This window comes from Bidens hawaiensis, unplaced genomic scaffold, assembly GCF_021521415.1.
Source record: "Bidens hawaiensis isolate Kalapana, Puna unplaced genomic scaffold, B.hawaiensis_p1.1 tig00046842_1, whole genome shotgun sequence".
In the NCBI taxonomy this organism is placed as follows: Eukaryota; Viridiplantae; Streptophyta; class Magnoliopsida; order Asterales; family Asteraceae; genus Bidens; species Bidens hawaiensis.
In genome coordinates this window covers 63,511-82,961 of record NW_027506004.1, presented here as the reverse complement: position 1 = coordinate 82,961, position 19,451 = coordinate 63,511, and the positions used below count along the sequence as shown (strand labels likewise).

General features: G+C 30.9%; 1 long non-coding RNA gene and 2 pseudogenes across 1 annotated transcript; 2 read left to right on the top strand and 1 right to left on the bottom strand.

Moving 5' to 3' along the window:
* Nucleotides 1-7,436: 7,436 nt before the first annotated feature.
* On the bottom strand, nucleotides 7,437-8,454 carry LOC143616347 (uncharacterized). Its single transcript, XR_013150647.1, has 3 exons — nucleotides 8,401-8,454; nucleotides 7,839-8,043; nucleotides 7,437-7,689 (listed from the first exon to the last, which is right to left on the bottom strand). It is a non-coding gene; the product is annotated as an uncharacterized LOC143616347 (long non-coding RNA).
* Nucleotides 8,455-10,625: 2,171 nt separating this feature from the next.
* LOC143616339 (kiwellin-1 pseudogene) lies at nucleotides 10,626-11,199 on the top strand (annotated as a pseudogene).
* A 3,867-nt stretch (nucleotides 11,200-15,066) lies between these two features.
* LOC143616341 (kiwellin-1 pseudogene) lies at nucleotides 15,067-15,752 on the top strand (annotated as a pseudogene).
* The last annotated feature ends 3,699 nt before the right edge of the window (nucleotides 15,753-19,451 follow it).

The following is a 19,451-nucleotide window of genomic DNA, read 5'->3' as shown; positions in this document are numbered from 1 at the left end:
CTTTTAAATGGAAGTTTTTCATGCATTTGACCCGAATTCACGAGTATGGATCTTACCAAACCACCAAACCCAGACAATCCTTAAACGAGTTATAACATCTCATTAAATTAAAAATTAATCTCACCAAATAATTGATATGAAAATCCTATAAAATAGGAAAATATTAAAAATTAATATTTTTTTTAAAAGATGATTTATAATTAAGAAACAATTTTATATTAAAAAAATAGCGGGTCATGGGTTTTACCAAACCCATATAACTTTTAAACCGGGTTATAACATCTAATATATTTGTTAAACAATTTTAATCATCAAATCTTAAGTATATAAACTTCCTTACAATACATGCAGTCAAATCTTAAGTGTGTGTGTGTGTGTATATATATATATATATATATATAGGATCAGGATCATGAGAGAACTTTTTTGAAATTGAGAACTTTGAGAACTATTTTGGACCATAAAAAATCTAAAAATAAAAAAAATACAAAAATGAAAAAAGTAAAAAAACAAAATTCTTATTTTAATATCCCGGTTTCATTAAAAAAACTCGGTTTAGCAAATTATATACACATACGTGTAATATATACATATATGTACATTTACATGATTTTTTTTATACACATGTGTATAATTTAAGATAAATGATATTGTACATATGTGTATATTACGTAACTAAAGATTAAATAAAATTATACATATGTGTATAATACAACGTTTTTTTTTTGTTTTTTTAATGAAACCGGACAGAAATATAAGAATTTTGGTTTTTTTACTTTTTTAAAATTTTTGTTATTTTTTGTTTTATGATTTTTTTAAATATTTTTAAAGGTGTTTTTAGTGGTCCAAAATGGTTCTCAAAGTTCTCAATTTACAAAGGGTTCTCTTAGGATCCTTACCATATATATATGTGTGTATATATATATATATTAGAAACGAGTAATATAAATAACTCTCTCTCAAGCCACCATATTTCATTTGTAAATGGAGTCATATATATATATATATATATATATATATATATATATATATATTAGATACGAGTAATATAAATAACTCTCTCTCAAGCCACCATATTTCATTTGTAAATGGAGTCGTTTTATTCGTTTGAACCGCTTTGACGGGTATGGGACTTCTAATGAAACTCGGATAGCCCTCGGATCATAACAACTCATCTTAACATTTTCCTCTTTCCTCTGCCTGCGAGACCTTGCTCACACCCACCTTATCGATTGTGTAGATTGAAAGTCTTTCTCTATCTTCACAATTGCAAGACCTTACCTTTCAATCAATGATTCCATGGTGCGATTTCATCGTTTTAGCAACATATTAATTGCGCACTAATTTTGAATCTTTTTTTTTGCAGACGGTTTTTTTTCATAATATGTTAATTCAAAATAGAATTCAATAAGTAAATTGATTGGCTTTTGTTCTATATTTAAGATCGGCTTTTGTTAACTATTAAAGATTTATAGTTCTTTATTAATTAGGTTTTTTCGTTAATTTTTTAAAGGTTTTATGATATATTATTATTATTATTATTGTATTCAACTTCAAAAGGTTATTTCCGTTAGCGTTCTGATTAGGGTTATTTTTCGTTATGTCTTTGTTAGTTATTGAACATCATTTGATGTTTATGATCCCGATAACAAAATCATGACTGGATAAGTTGCTAGAACTTTACACCGTTCTAAATCATGTACATTTATTATTATTATTATTATTATTATTATTATTATTTTGTTTATGATTGGAGCGGTTTGTTACAATGGAGCTCTAATTGATCTAGAAGAAAGTCATCGCTGCTATTCATCGATGTTAAAAGATCTTATTGCTACAAGTACTATGTTTTACAACTATTAATCTTTGTTTCTATAGGTTTGACCAAATCCAGATTCGTCTTGATTTTATGTTAGATGCTTTACTGATAAACTCCAAAATTGTGATATACACATATATATTTAATTTTAATCAAAAGCTTCAAGCTGAAGTGAATTATGTTTTGTTTACTTTCAAAGTTAAAGTATCAAATTATTGAATATGGTAGCTTTAATGTTTTGGGCTAAACACTTCAGTAGGGTATTCTGATGGAGTTTGACTTTAATGATCAAACATAATTTAATTTCATGCTGATTGGTTTTAATTTACTTATGTACTTTAGTGGGGTTCTAGTAAACTTTGGGTTTCATGGTCAAATAATTTCTTTTATGCAGATTGGATATAACTTATTTTAAGGATTTGTAAATTGTTTTATCTCCTGTTTTATTTGCATATCAGAACTCACTTTAATTTAGATGATTATTTAATTTGCAACGTTTTTTTTCCACATCCGTTTGTTTAACTTTTGGATTTAAATGGTTTTGTTTAATAATATATTATTTAGATAACGATATTGTTGTTGTTTGAAACTTCACTTTCAACTCAATATTACTACATGTTTTACTTATTTGTAAGTTCAAGTATCTAAATTGAATGAAGGTGTTATCTGCAGTTTTGCGCATAAATAAAGAAATAATATAATTTCGCATATAACAAACGAAGAATTGTTCTTGCAACTTGAGTTGCGTGTTATTTCTTTGAAGTAGCAATCTTATGAGAGTGTCTTGGTACTACACTCAATGTCAATTGTTTCTACTCTATATAATATGTTTTTATAATGTGCTATTGGGTATGTGTGTGCCTTTATATGTTGGTAATATGTAGTTTAAAACCTTTTTTTAACATTAATATTTTAATAATTGTAGTGTCAAACGTGTGTTTTATCTTCGAAGAAGTTCGTAAAAAATGAACAAATAATACATTTTTGTGAGACAAGACATGTTATATGTGACAGAAATGAAGTCTTTATAATTAGGTAAAAAGAAAAGGTATGCAACTTTGTTTTACCTTTGATAATTATTTTTGTTACAGCAATAGTATGATCACTACCATAATCTGTTTATTAAAAAACTAAAATGAAAATAATCACTTGTAGGTAATACCAACTTTCTATTGCAACAGAATCCCAAATGTTGAAGCATTTGACATGGTTAAAAAATCTTATTTCAAGAATATTGTTGATGTTGTTTTAGGCAGCGAGTAGCAACTTACTGATATTTTATCATCATATATCAAACATGTTTAAAACAAGGTCAATTCTGGAATAAATATCTTCATGCATCAATACAACAAGTTCAGAAAGTTAAAGTTTAAGGTGTTGGTTTCTTTCTCAATTGATGCGGGTTATAAATCATAAACGGTCCAGTGTTAATTACAAGAAACTTATTTGATTGAGATTCGGTCATAATGGAGATTACATATTTTGTTTACATTTAAACCAAAATATTTAGCTTCGTCTTTCATATTATGGGAAACATTAGGCCGTTGGCATAATGGAATCATTGGTATTCCAAGGTACCTTATCATTATTTTGTTCATGTTCGTTCATAAAAAATAAGGACATGTCCGTGTGCATTCATGTTCGTCCATTTAAAAACTAAATGAAAAGTTTGCAATAGAAATGAATAAGTCTAATACATCACAATTTATCCAGAAAACACATCTAAATTAATGGCTTAAATTTTCCTCATTCATTTTAACGAGCCCCCTTTTCACACACACACACACACACACACACACACACACACACATATAGGGGATGGTTCAAGAGAGAAATGATATTACTGCATGAAATGCGAGAAATGAATATGGGCCACTAGTTTTGTTTTAAGTTTTAAATGTTAAAAGCTAAATAAAGAAAGTATTAATCATTCTCTTTCTTCAATTAATATAACTAATAAGTCATAATACTTATCTACTTAATTAACATAACTAATTAAATTATTATAAATGGAAAATATTAAGAACTCATTTATTTTTATAACTTATTTTTTGTGTCTTGAATTTTTATCCTACACAAGTATAATTTATTCAAACATTAAAATTTATTTCCATCCAAAACTAATTTCTTCTAATTCAATATATTAATATCTATCAACACATACTTACATTATAATGAATAATACCAAAAAAACTTTTTACATGTGTTTGCATTAGATATCAACAAAAAACATACAACCTACAAAAACGTATAATCTACACTTATTCTAAGAATAAGACAACATATAACCTACACATGAAAAACATATAACCTACACACGAAAATTTTATCTTACACAAATACAATTTATTCATACGCTAATTTTTTTTTATCAAAACCAATTTCTTCAAACTCAACATATCAATATCCATCAACACCTAGTTATATTGTGATGAATAATACAAAAAACTATCTTGCACATGTTTGCATTAAATGTCAATAAAAAATATACAACCTACACAAAAACATATAACTTACACATGTTCTGAGAATAATAAAACATATAAACTACATACGAAGAACATATAACCTACGCATGTGTAGGATATATGTATCTTTGTGTAGTTTATATAATTGTTGATGTCGAATTACATATGTAAGTTGTAGGCTTTTTGTATGTTGTACGTTTTTATTGCTCAAAACAAATGTGGGTTATATAACTTTGTGTAGGTTGTATATTTATTGTTTACATTTAATGGACACATTTGTATGATATTTTTTTATTATTATTTATGACAATAATTTTTATAGGCATACCAATTGAAAAAAAAAATATTTTGTTTTGATTTTTAGTGTTAAAAAACACGTTGATATATGTTAATAAATTGAGTAAAAAATATTATTTTAATATAAAGAAATAGTATTATATGAATAAATTGTATTTATGTTGAATAAAATGAAGAATGAGTAAATAAAAGATAAAACTAAAGTAGTGTTTTTATCTTTTTAATTATTATAGTTAAATTAGTTAGATATATTAATGAGTGAGAGATTTATTATGGTTATATTAGTTGTATTAATTGGAGAGAGAGTGTGTGCATTTATTGTTGTATTTACATCTTTTTTATTTATTTTTAAATATTTAACATCTAAAATAAAACTAGTGGCTCATATTCATTTCTCACACTAATACATTTCTCTCTTGCTATATATAAAACATAAACGAATGAAAATACATCAACGTAAATATACGAACATAAATGAAAGAATATAACTGGATGCTCATGAACATAAATGAACAAACAAAATGCATGTTCATGTTTGTTTGTTTTTTAAATAAACGAAGATGAACTTCCAGCCGAACAGTTCGTTAATGTTCGGTTCTTTTATAGGCTTAAATTAGCATGTAAACTGATTGTAAATACATCTAGACGATATAATTAATATTTTTAGAAACACTTATAGAAAATTTTCTGCATTTACAAGCTCTAATTAACAATACTAGAAGAAAGAATAAAACATAATCCTAAAAGGGCCATATGGGTCACGCGGGTTAAAAGTCGTCTGAAATTTATTGCATTATGTTTTTGTAATCATGCTAACGGGTTCGCGTAGTCCGACCTAACCTTGACAGAATTTTATGAATAACTTGACAGAAGATGAATGCTCTTTTAGCTCCATTGTATTATCAAAATATAATTCTTCTGATAAAGAAGATACAACAGGTATGCACAATTTCTTTATGATCATGCTTTGTAATGGACTGTTTATAAATGAGTCATAATATCAACTTCATATTTGGCAGGATGAGCCATCAAGGTTAAACCTTGTATTATCATTTGCTTCATTGAAATACCATGTGAACTCTAGAAGTTAAGTGGCAAGATTCATATTAATAGTTTATCTTATTTTTAAACTTGTTGGCTTGACTTCAAAATTCAAAATTCACCCAATAAAACATATATAATATATTTTAATATTTGTAGGAAATTGGTGGCGGTGGCAGTCGTGGTGGTGGTGGTGGCAGTGAAATATGTCACATAAGCATGCAACATATATACCAATAAGAATGTCACATCATGAAAGCTAACGACGTTAGGATTTCGTTAGTCATGTTTTATTGGTAGAAAAAATGATAAATGTGAAACTGTCATTAGTCATTTCGTTAGTTATGATCGGCAGTGGCCAAAATGTGATAATTGAGATTATTTAAAACCAATATATTATATTAAAAGTGGTTGTAAATTGTTATTGTCACAATGCTTGATTAAATAAACTAAGAACAAACACAAATCCCTTCAACAACCTACAAAACTTCTACTTAACAACAAAATTTGTCCTAATTAAGGGGAGTATTAAATTAGGGTTTCTAATTGTTAGATGAAACGAAGGATTTGATAAAGAAGACGACAACAGAGTTTCTTAAGACGGTTTATTATCATTATAGCGTCACTTTCAAATGACGGCTTCCAATTATTACCCATTTTAAAATATAAATAAGAAATAAATCTACAAAACTTCACAATACAAAAATTTATGTATAAAATATTAAAAACGTATACATTATTAATAAAAAATAAATTTTAAAAACTTAGTTTTTACATATGATCATAAAATTTTCGTTACAACAATAGTATGAACACTACCATAATCTATTGATAGACGTCGTTGAACTAGAATTGACCTATAGAAATTCAAAATACATCAATTTATTAAAAGCTCAATTCACTATCAAGCACAAAATATATATTTTAGACAACAAAAAACAAAATGTTGGGCTACATTAAATGACAGACACGTGAAAGTGCATTTTTGTTGATTCATTAAACTACATATACGTTCTACATCACCAACGAATCGTAACAACTCAATACAAACGAAAATAACACAAACCATATAAACTAGTTTATACCCGTCCGGTGGACGGGCAATTTATTATCTTATTGGCAAAATTAACTTTCTATGAAATCTAGTCGAAAACACTATTTGAATTAAAATAAAAATTAAACTCGATCGTTTCACTTATAAGCAAAAGGATGACCAACTGGTGGTGGTGGTGGTGGTGATGGTGGTAGTAGTAGTGGTAGTAGTAGTGGTAGTAGTAGTAAAACTTGTTCCTAAAACTCGGTTTACTAAGCTTTGGCTCGAAACCAAGTCTTGTTTGAACCCAAAATTCAGATTACCCTTGTATGTCAACAATTTGCTGGCTTGACTTGTTTGCTGCTACAACTTACAAAAATTTAAGAGCTACCCCATACACAAAACACCCTTGACCCGTTTAATATTTCCAAATACTCATAATAGTAAGGTTGTCCAAAGCTTCAATTAACGACAAGTGGGAATAACAATTTCAAAAACAGATCAACAAAAACAATTGTGTTCTTTTTTGAGTTTTCAATCTGTATTTTCTTACTTATTGAACAGTTTTTCTCAATTAACAAACACTAATACATTAAGTTTCAATTCAAGGAAATTAAAGAGCCTGACATTATTCTTTCCATTTATTAACCGAGATATTATTACCTTTGTAAGCTATGAGGCTTAAAAATTTCAACATGAAAAAATTTCAAAATGAATCAAATGAGCCAACCATGTTATAAATATAAAGAAAGTGGAAGATGAATATCTAAAGTGTAACATACCATTACACTGAAATCGATTACCGTGAATAAATGTGTTTTTAGCAATTCATAATGAGCTCTAGAGACTCCATTATTAACTATGGGAGAACAATGATGGATATTACCATGCATCATCTTAAAAGGCTAAGATTTTATAAATACCTTTACAGCACCTTCCTCAACAATCGAAATTCGAGACAAACAGGCATAATCTTGTGCTGTCTTATTTTTCAAGTCCTCCATAAATGCAAAATTTATTGCATATGAAATCTGTAAGAGCATATATATATATATATATATATATATATATATATATATATATATATATATATATATATATATATATATATATATATATATATATATCAAGAACTATAAATTAGAACAAATTCAAAACTTATTAGAAAGTTGTGATTCACTGGTAAATGGCGGTGTAAAACATTCTGAATAGGTCTACAGGGACATTGTCGAATGCTTCGGGTAGTACTGTATGTGTAATAAAAGGAAAATATTGTCTTGCGAAATTCCATAATTTTTTCCAACCAAAATTCCCTCCATCTGAAGCATCCTCATGAGGTCATGTATTGAAATTGATGGATGAGTATCATTTGATTGCAAAGCAACCTGCATATGCGTAAACTATAAAAAAAACCGATGAAGGAAAAAAATTATTATGCGTTAAAACAATTTGAGCCCTTATAAAATAAAACAATTCAGTAGATATCTCTGAAATTCTCCCGAATTAGTCAATTTAATTCATTGGAATTACAACTGAATCATTCAAAGTAAGTCAACACAACAGGACAGGACAACAGAATTAAGCAGATTAACAAAGCCCAGTTTACGCTATATATTTTGGCACCAACACCATCATCGCGTAACATGCATATTTATCAAATTATAACATAAATGATAAAACACATGCAACTAAAATTATACACAATAATTAGTACTTTAATGTAACATAATTTGGGGAGTTACCTTGGTGATTCGGAGAAGGCAACTGAATTATGATCACGTTAGCTTCACCTGCTCTTTGAAACCGGTAGGATGCATATTCGGATCTTAGGTATCAACAAATGCAATCATAATCAATGTCTAAAAGGATGTGTATGTATTGTAAGCAACTGCAAACTTATATTCAATCAAAACAACTCAATTAAATCCAAAAACTAAATAGAAATCGTCTAAATTTAAAACAGAGAACATACCTTGACGGTTTCAGAACATGAAGCCACTGGATTCAGCTGGAGGTAATAGAAACGGAGAGCCAAATTGGGAAGGAAAGGAGAAAATGCGATTGATAATAAACCAAACATGAACCCTAGAATCCCAATTTCGTATTAATGATTGGCAATTACCTGTTAGATTTAACCTTCATGTCGTTAGCCATGAGAGAAAAGTGTTCACGTAGAGAGAATTAAGGCAGATGAACTACGATGAGATTCAACTCTTGGGGAGAAATAGAGTTTTAATAACTGTTTAACTGAGACATCGTGGGGAGAAATCCAAGGAAACAAAAAACCGTCGCCAACCTCCCCTTCTATAAGGTTTTCAGGGACTTATGACGATCCAGATTTCTCCTCATGCTGATCGTACAGTTGATATCAAACAGAAGAGTAGTTATTTTGACGGGAAACAATATAATATATAATTTCTTTATGCATTCATGTATATTAAGACGAAAGTTCGCATCTTAAATAACAAAATGTTGGGTCACGTTAACTACTAGACCAATGAGAACCTTTTGAGATATAAATAAAAAAACATAACAAACTATACTTTAACTAAAGCTAATAAATGTAACATATTTATAAGTTCATGTAACCTTTAAGTTTAATACCTAAACACATCTTACATGAAAAATATACATAAATAATAATTAAAAAAAACTAAGTTACGCGGGTTAAAAACTAGTTATATATATTTACATACAAATCGTCATGTGTGTGTGTGTTAATCTGGCCTGGACCAACAAAAGTTACAAACTTGTAAATTTTGACTTGAGTAAGTTGATTTACGGTATATCATTATGAATTTGAGTATTTGTGTGTAGAAACACGAGAGTTTATTTGCAATGTAAATAGTAAGGATAAGAAATTAGTAAATTGAAAAAGCAAAAGGGTGAAATACTAATAATCGATCTATATATGCAAGTTAGTTAAATGCTGTCCGGTTGTTTATATTAGTAAGAGGTGAAATTCACATGTGGGGACGCGGGGTGCTACAAAATAAATTATGGTCCATCTCAAGTCACATTTATATGCAAGTAATTGATTAAATAAACTATAAGGAAACACACCGAGGAGCGCAATTCGTATATAACAGGAATAGCATTTTCTTCCCCTGGCTTGCAACATCTTTCTTGCCGTAATACTTAGGTGATGTATTCATTAAAAAGGTCCAATGTTATTCATGTCATTTTGAAGATTTTCTAACAAATTTGGCCATTTTCACAACTTAAACCTCTAAGTTATGACCATTCAAACTTTTCTTTAGCTTTTAATTCCTTATTATATAAAATATATTGGTTTTTTTTCAATAATTTATAAAGTAAGAGAGTTACTTCATCTCCTCAACCATAACCATTACTATGAATTTTTTCGACTTCCTACGCCATTTTACATCGTTTCATACACAATTCAAACAATAACCTGTCTACAGAAAATGCTCCTGCTGAGAAATATTTTCGTTTGCTTTTCCTATACATTTATCGACACATTTCCAGAAAAAAATATATAGTTGGATGCTTCCAACGCATATAGTTAATTTTTTTTATTTTCCCTTTGCTACGCCTTTGGCAAAAATGACCACTATTACAACTACTTTGTGCGCATCAGGTGTGAAGTATAACGTACAGAAATATAAGCTTGCCATCTATCATTGCAAATTTCTAGATATCATGCTTCTATAATTTGGTAGTCAAACAAAACTGCAAGTTTTGTGTTATGAAAAACAACCTTCATACAAGACATGATAAAATTATGCCAACTCCCTAGCTAGTGGACAACTTTCTAGTCTATTTTTAGATTCCTTGAGACAGCATCGGCCATTGGGTATTAGCATTAATTTATTATTTTAGAAAAGTGAAAAAAATGTTCAAGCAAATTGTCACTAAGCTTTATGGATTGCTGCTGAAGAAGATTGTAATTAATTAGTTCAAAAAAAAAAGTTTTACAAACTAGTCTTGCTGATTGTAAAAGAGGCCACAAACTAAAAGAGAGAATGAACAGGTTCAACTTTACTCTTTTACTCATTCTGTTGACGGCAACTTATTCTATTCGGATCGACGCACAGACTTGCAAACCTAGTGGTGGTATCCGGGGAAGAAAACCACCTCCGGGACAATGCAACAAAGAGAATGATTCAGATTGTTGTGTCCAAGGTAAGTTCTACACCACATATACATGCTCACATGCGGTGACAGGTGCTACTAAAGCAATACTTACCATAAACAGCTTTCAAAAGGGAGGTGATGGTGGTGGTCCATCAGAATGTGACAACCAATACCACTCTGATGACACATCGGTTGTGGCACTATCAACCGGATGGTACAAGGGAGGGGACAGGTGCCATAAATTTATTACCATTAACAGAAATGGGAGGAGCGTGAAGGCTATGGTTGTGGATAAGTGTGACTCGACTATGGGATGTGATGCTGATCATGACTATCAACCGCCTTGCCCTAATAATATTGTTGATGCTTCTAAAGCTGTGTGGAAAGCATTAGGAGTCTCAGAAGATAACTGGGGAGATTTAGATATCAATTGGTCAGAGTAGTTTATATACTCTCATAAAAATGTCAAAAATTTATTATGCCTTTTATTTCTCGTGAATATATGTAATATGTGAAGTATATGTGTGTGTAATACGTGAAGCTATAAGTGTTCAAATTGTGTTCTCTATAATATGATTAGTTAATTAAACTACCAGGCAATCAATATCCAGGATTTGGAAAAAGTTTATATTCTTCTTGAATTATCTGCTAGGATAAAATTAAACACTATACTATTTCATTTTAAGGCCTTCAAATTAAAAAAAAAAAAGAAAGAAAAAGAAAGAAACACCTTGTGTATATAAATATATTATAATAGGTAAAGTAAACTTAAGGTTATTTATTGGTTTGGTGACAAGTTTGCTAATGTTAACTTGTATCTCATGAGTTCAAAACCTATATCAAGCCTTTTTTATATTTATTATTTTTATTGTTATATTTTTTTTTTCATAATGTCATGAAAGAGCCACAAAACCTCATTTCAATTTAGGTATCCAGATCAAGCCAAACGGCGCCTATATATAAAGCATGTATATAATAAAATCTTGATCAACTTAACCGCGACTTATAGGTAGAGATGAATCTGACAGAAAAACTAGCTAATTCTAATATTGCTCTCTGCAAAAGAAATTTAATATGCTAAACCTAAGAAGCTAATGGAAGCATAAATTATCATGGGCATATATAACATGGGTAAGTAATATGAGTTCTTGTACGCCTGAATTATTGAATGGCATCACGCACTACTCAGTACGTAATGTTGCAAATCTAACATTTGCATATACCACATTAGCACGGCAATGAGATCCTACAATGAGTTATAATTCGTAACTTCAAGTTTTGTCACTGTAATATGACGAAGCATGTTATACGGAAATCATGATTTAAGAGAATATGATAGATGTAAGAAAAACGTTTTCGTATACAAAGTACCGATATCAATTGTTTACGATACTTTCACATCTTGTATGATTGTATCTATAGTTTGTGATATATTTACATCTTGTTTATATGAATTATCAAGAAGAATTTGGGCATAAAAATGTATGCGACTAATGACGAGGCATTGTGACTGTTGGAATGAGATAAGGATTCAGAGTGAGAGAACAATTTAGATGCATAGTATGTTGATACTTGATAGCATGTGCTATATACTGTACGCGTAAGTGATCATTTGTCATAAAAATGTTTGTGTTTGGATTTAGAAAGAAACTACTTCACTTGGTCAATAAAGATGAATGTGAAAGAAACATAAAAAGTTAGATAGAAAGGGTGTTCTTAGTTTAAACTCATGAACCATGTTAATGAACAGTTTTCTAGAAATTTAGCTTGCAAGGAGCGATACTAACACCAGCTTTCATTTGTGACTTGGGACCATCAGAGCATCATTTTGTTTTGTTGGCAATATTTATTGGAAACATGCTAGGAAAAAATGGGGTCTTGATCAATCTAAAATAGTTAGAAGACTTGTGTCATGTTTGCTTTCTTTTAGTAGCTTCGAAATGATGCTTGTGGCTTTTAGATTTTTTCTGGATATGACTGATTTTAAAACCTTACAAGTATATGACACACGTGTTAGAAATTGGATGAATTTGGTTAAGAATTATGCAAACTTAGAGAAACTTATGTATAAGACACTAAATTATCGTCAAACAAGTGTAGTAGCATTGCGCTAGCTAAAGTGTTATAAGATAAACTAAATCAAACATGGACAATGAAAATCACACAATGATGCAATTGGTGAAAATTGATCTATTTTGTCCTACGGGTGGTTTTGATCATAATAAAGGTTATTTTGTGTGTGGTTATACAATCTGACCATCTATAATGATTTATGTTTGGATTGTATAAATGATAAACTAGCTAGCCTAGTGTATGAGTATTCGGTGAAAATGGATTTAGATGGGTTAATAAGTCGAAAACTTTATAAATAATTTAATCAAGCGGACTGCCTGTCAATATAGTCATATATTAAATAACTCAACGAGAAATTTGCGAAAGGGGAAGTTCATATATGTATTACGCATGTAAAGATGCTCATGTATCAAGAAACACCTTATCTTTTATACATAAGCTGATGAACCTAGTGATGACAGATCAAGATTTGATGCGATTGAAGCAAGTAAAACTTTGATTACACAGAGATCATTAAAGATCACTAGTTACATATTTTTTGTAATTAAGTTTATAAACTTTCAGTGGATAGATCTTGGCATTTTACTTTGAGCTTGCCATCTTGAGTTTGTCGATCTACAAAACACTATAAATTTAATATTATATTTTATTTAATTTATAAAATAGGAGTCCCCAACCATAACTACTAGTAGAAAATTGTTCACCCCTTCCCCCTCTATATTCTAGTTGTTCCAACTAAAACTAAAACTAACTTGAGGAAAATGCTTCTGTCAAATATTTTCCTATGCTTTTCCGATGCCAGTTTCGACACAATTATGGCAAAATTATGTAGTTGGAAGCTTTCAACGCATTTTTTCTTGTACATAGTTAAAATTATTTATTTCCCTTTCCTACCCATGGATCTCCGACTCATATTAATATACTTAATTTTTCTTATTTGTTATTATTATTATTATTTGTATTATCACTTAAATAAAATAAAAGTAAATGGTATTAATTGTTTCTTATTTTAATTTTTTTATTTCCTAAGCATTTCAACGAAATCATTTTTTTAAAGTTTTAATTCTCCTAAGCTATTTAGCAATTCCTAGTGTTTATTTGATTTCCTATACATGGGAAATATGTGTTGCAAAAATGGTGGTATAAACTTGCCGTCCATCCTTGGCCAATTCCTTAGCCATGCTTCTATAATTTGGTATAACAAAACTTTGAAAAACAACTTTCATACAAGACAAGATAAAATTCCACCAACTCTATAGTGGACAAATTTCTAGTCTATTTTTAGATTACATGAGACGACATACATCACTACTTTAATATTCTAGAGAAGTGAAAAAAAAATGTTTCAAGGAATAGGGATGCCAGTGAAACCTGAATCCGATGGGAATACCTGATACCCGACATAATTGGGACGGGTCTTACCCGTCCCATTAGGGTATGGGAGGGGTCTGGGATTAGTTTTTAAATTTTTCGCGGGTCTGGGACGGGTCTGGGATTTCTAGTATACCCGATTACCCGACCCGATTACCCGATAATATGGACCCGTTTACCCGATTATATACCCGATATAATTATATACACACACACACACACATAGTAACAATACAAAAATGGTATTTGTGTTCAATTGTCATTTGTGTGTCCTCCATGAATATTAAAATTATATATATATATATATATATATATATATATATATTGATTGTATTACATCCCGCCACTCACTCATCCTCTATAAACTACGTAGATCTTTTTTATATATTTTTTGGTATAATTTTTTTTCTTTTTGTTGAATTGACTGTATCATGAAACTAGAAAAATAAATTTTTTTGTGTTGTATTTTTCAAAACCCGATAGAAACTCGATGGGATTTGAGTCGGACATACTCGACGGGTATTTTTAATAAACTAACGGGTATACCCGAAACCCGCGGGTATACCCGATACCCGATGGGTATTTACCCTATAATACCCGACGGGTCTGGGACGGGGTTTTATAATCGGGTCCGGGTCTGGGAATACCTAGACCCGTCCCAAACCCGACCCATTGCCATCCCTACCAAGGAATTATCTCTACGCTTTAAAGGTTGCTGTTGAAGAAGGTTAATTAGTAGTGTAAGCTAAAAAAATTTGACTACAAACTGGTCTTGTTGCTTAACCATTCCTTATAAATTGGACAATAACTTTGCCTTACTAGACATCAAACACCATTGTAAAAGAGACCATAAACTAAAAGAGAGAATGGAGTTCAACTCTATTCTTTTACTCATTCTCTTTACCTCGACTTATTCCATTCAAATCAACGCTCAGACTTGCAAACCAAGCGGTGGCATCCGAGGAAGAAAACCACCTCCAGGACAATGCAACACAGAGAATGATTCAGATTGTTGTGTCCAAGGTAAGTTCTACGCCACGTATACATGCTCCCCGGCAGTGACAGGTGCAACTAAAGCAACACCTACCATAAACAGCTTCCAAAAGGGAGGTGATGGTGGTGGTCCATCAGAGTGTGACAACCAATACCGCTCTGATGACACACCAGTTGTGGCGCTATCAACCGGATGGTACAAGGGAGGGGACAAGTGCCATAAGTTTATTACCATTAACGGAAATGGGAGAAGCATGAAGGCTATGGTTGTGGATGAGTGTGACTCTACTATGGGTTGTGATGAGGATCATGACTATCAACCACCTTGCCCTAATAATATTGTTGACGCTTCGAAAGCTGTGTGGAAAGCGCTAGGGTCTCAGAAGATAACTGGGGAGATTTGTATATCACTTGGTCAGAGTAATATATACTTGTCGAAAGGTTATTATGCGTTTTATTTTCTGGTGTATATATATATGTACTATGTGAAGCTATACGTTTTCAAATTGGGTGTTCTATAATATAATTAATTAAAATGCCAGGTATAACATTATAGCCAGGATTTGGAACTGGTTTATATTCTGCTTGAATTAAAAGCGTTAGGTTGAAACACACACATATTATAATTCAATTCAAATGTTAAAACGTACACAATTATTCAAGGAAATGAAAGAAACAAGATCACCAAATGTTAGTACGTACACATAGGAGTTGTCTCCTTGCCCTATCAAACGAAACGGTGCCTATAAAGCATGTTTAAAATAACATCTTGATCAACTTAATTAAACCTTTGAGAGCGGAGATGAAACTGTTTTAGAAAACATAGCGAATTCCAGTATTGTTCCTTGCAAAAGAAATTAAATTTGCGAAGTCGAAGAAGCTAAACTGCTATAGGAAGTTTTAACTATCACAGACAATAACATGGCTAAGCGATGAGTTCTTGTATGTCTGATTATTAAATTGTTGATGTTGCATCACGCACTACTCAGTACATAATATGTTAAATCTAGAATCTTCATCTACCAAAGAAGTGCCTTAGCACACAACATATTGGCACGAACCTACAATGAGTTATTATTTGTAACTAAAAGTTTTCTCACCTGCTTGTTGCGGTAATATGTTGAAGCAAGTTGTATGGAAATCATTGTTTTAAGAGATCCAAATAAGAAAAACTTAAACCATATATGATAGATGTAAGAATAATGTTTTCCTATACAAAGTATCGATATCAATCATTTATGATAGTTTACATCTTGTTATGTAAAACTAAATCAATACGAAAAATGAAAATCACGCAATGATGCAATTGGTGAAAATTGATATGTTTTGTCCTAATGGTTGTTTTGATCAATTTAAAGGTGATTTTTCTACATGTGGTTATATTTAGTATGTAATCCAATATGATTGGTGCTTGGGTTGTATAAATGATACATTAGTTAGCCCTAATTAATGTATATGAGTTTTGGGTGAAAATGGCTTTAGATGGATTAATGAGTTGAAAACTAAATAAATTTGGTCAAGTGGGTCGTAACTATATATCATCAATATCTTGATATATTAAATAACTTAAAGATAAGTTTGCTAAAGAGGAAGTTCAATATATGAATTACGCATGTAAAAATGTTTATGGATCAAGAAATAGCTTATCGTTTTTACATAAGTCGATGAATCTAGTGATGATTTGACTCGATTTTAATCGTAGAGCTTGTCAATCTTGAGTTTCTTGATTTACAAAGCACTAAGAATTTGAGCATTTATGTGTAGAAACAAGTTTTTATTGGCAATGTAAATACTAAAGCACAATCAATTACCATGTTGAAAAAGCAAAATGGTGAAATACTTGTAATTTATATTTTCAAATTAGTTAAATGCTCTATGGCTTGGTTGATTATATGTAAATAAACACTTACCGAATGGTAGAAATTGGGAACATATGAAAATCACATGTGGCTTGCTATACAATAAAAACCATGGTCAATCTCATTTCATATGTACTTGCACGTAATTGATTAACTGAACTATAAGGAAGTGCACGGACACGCACAATCACTACTAGAAAATTGAGCAATTGCCACTAAAATTTGCTACCGAAAAAAACCGGTAGCAAATTTAGCAACCGATTTAGCAAATTTGCTACCGAAAAAGCCAATTACTTAATATGGTGGCTAAGCGTTCGAAGTTTTTGCAACCGATGGCTAGGCGGTTGGAGTTTTTGTAACCGATGGCTAGGCGGTCGGAGTTTTGCAACCGATGGCTAGGCGGTCGGAGTTTTTCAACCGATGGCTAGGCGGTCAGAGTTTTTTTGCAACGGGTGGCTAGGAGGTCGGAGTTTTTGCAACCGTGGCTAGGCAGTCATAGGTTTTTTGCAACCGATGGGTACGCAGTCGGAGGTTTTGCAACCGGTGGTTTACGCGGTCGGAGATTTTGCAACCGGTGGTTTAGGCGGTCGGAGATTTTGCAACCGGTTGCTAGGTGGTCGGAGATTTTTCAACCGGATTACTAGGTGGTCGGAGATTTTGCAACCGGGTTACTAGGTGGTCGGAGATTTTGCAACCGGTGTGAGTTTTTATATATAAAATAACAGATTTGTTTATAAACAAATCACGTGGCATATATATGGCAGACCATTTAAACACATAGGGGGTTTTTTGCCTAGCTTTTTTAGCAAAGCTTATAGCTTTTTTAGTTTTTTTTTTTATAAAATAAGCTTAATTTGGTGTTTGGTTTAGCTTTTTTAGCTTAGGTTTATAAGCTTATATAAGCTAATTTGAAGAACCTTATTTGAAGATGGTTTTTTAGCTTATTTGAAGAAGCTTATTTGTTTAAGGGGGTAAATTACTCATTTGTCTTCAAATGGTGATGGCTTAATAATATTGAAGTAACTTATTACTATAACAAATTAAAAATGATGGATTTAATTACAACATATTAAGATGTATAATCAATTTGTAGAATATAAGCTAATCCAAACACTTAGAAATAGCTTATCAAATTATATAAAATAAGTTATAAGCTTCAAAAAGATATAAGCATAAGCACAAAAATATAAGCTAGGCCAAACACCCCATAGTTATTCAACATATAATATCTTTACTATCATATTACACACTGACGTATTACATCTTTGAGATGAAGGTGAGTAAGGTATTTGTTGAATTTGCATATAAACACCAGCACTTAACAACATACTGTATTAACATACTTTCATATACAACAATTTGTTTGTTTATTTATGAGTTTCTTAGCAATTTCTTTGTTTTTGTTATTAACATACTTTCATCTACAACAATTTGTTTGTTTGTTTATTTATGAGTTTCTTAGCAATTTTTTTGTTTTTTCACTTATTTCAATCGTGCACACAAGGTGTTTGATGAAATGTCCAAGTCATATTTCGAATCAAAAAGTGTCCAAGTGATTCTTTGGCTTAAGTGATATAAAGTTTCTTTGTTTTTCACTTATTTTAGTCGTACACACCAGGTGTTTGATGAAATGCCCAAGTAACATTTTGAATCCGAAAGTGTTATGAAAGAAACCCGAATTAAAATTAATGTTTTTCGGTTCATTTAGGTAGAATCATATAATACCCTTGAAGTTTGTTTTCATCATTTTTAGGTCGGTTATGAATAAATTACCACTCAAGATTTTTCATGATAATCACTCATTCAAACCTTTGCTTTATTTTGAGACTTTTTAGTAATTCTAGTTTTTGACACAATAATTTTTGCAGTGAAATTGTTGAAGTTTTGAAGGTGGATAGTCTACAAAAGCTTTGATTTGGAATGGCATGGTACACTGGTCGAAAGTGGATGTATGAAAGGATTGACAGTGACGGATTTCTTAATTCTGAATACTGTGACAAGGTGGATTTGTTTTTGGACTTTGCATTTTCTAATGAGTTGTTGATACGAGGGTGAATATGTATGGTGAGACCATACATGAAATAAAATGTCCTTGTTATAAGTGCCAAAATATAAGTTACAGAGACAGAGCCACTGTTCAAAACCACTTGTATAAGGAAGGTTTCATGCTTCGTTATGAAACAAGGAGTGAACATGGTGGAAATTTCATTCGTGACATTGAACAATCTTCTACTGCAATGGAAGTTGATGATAATGATGACAGATACAAACGCATGGTGTTAGATAACATGTATGCACACGGTTATACTTCAAGTACTTTAGAAGGAAATGCACCGAATCCAGAAGCCAAAAAATTCTATGACATGTTACAAGCTGCTGGAACCTTTATGGGAGGGGGA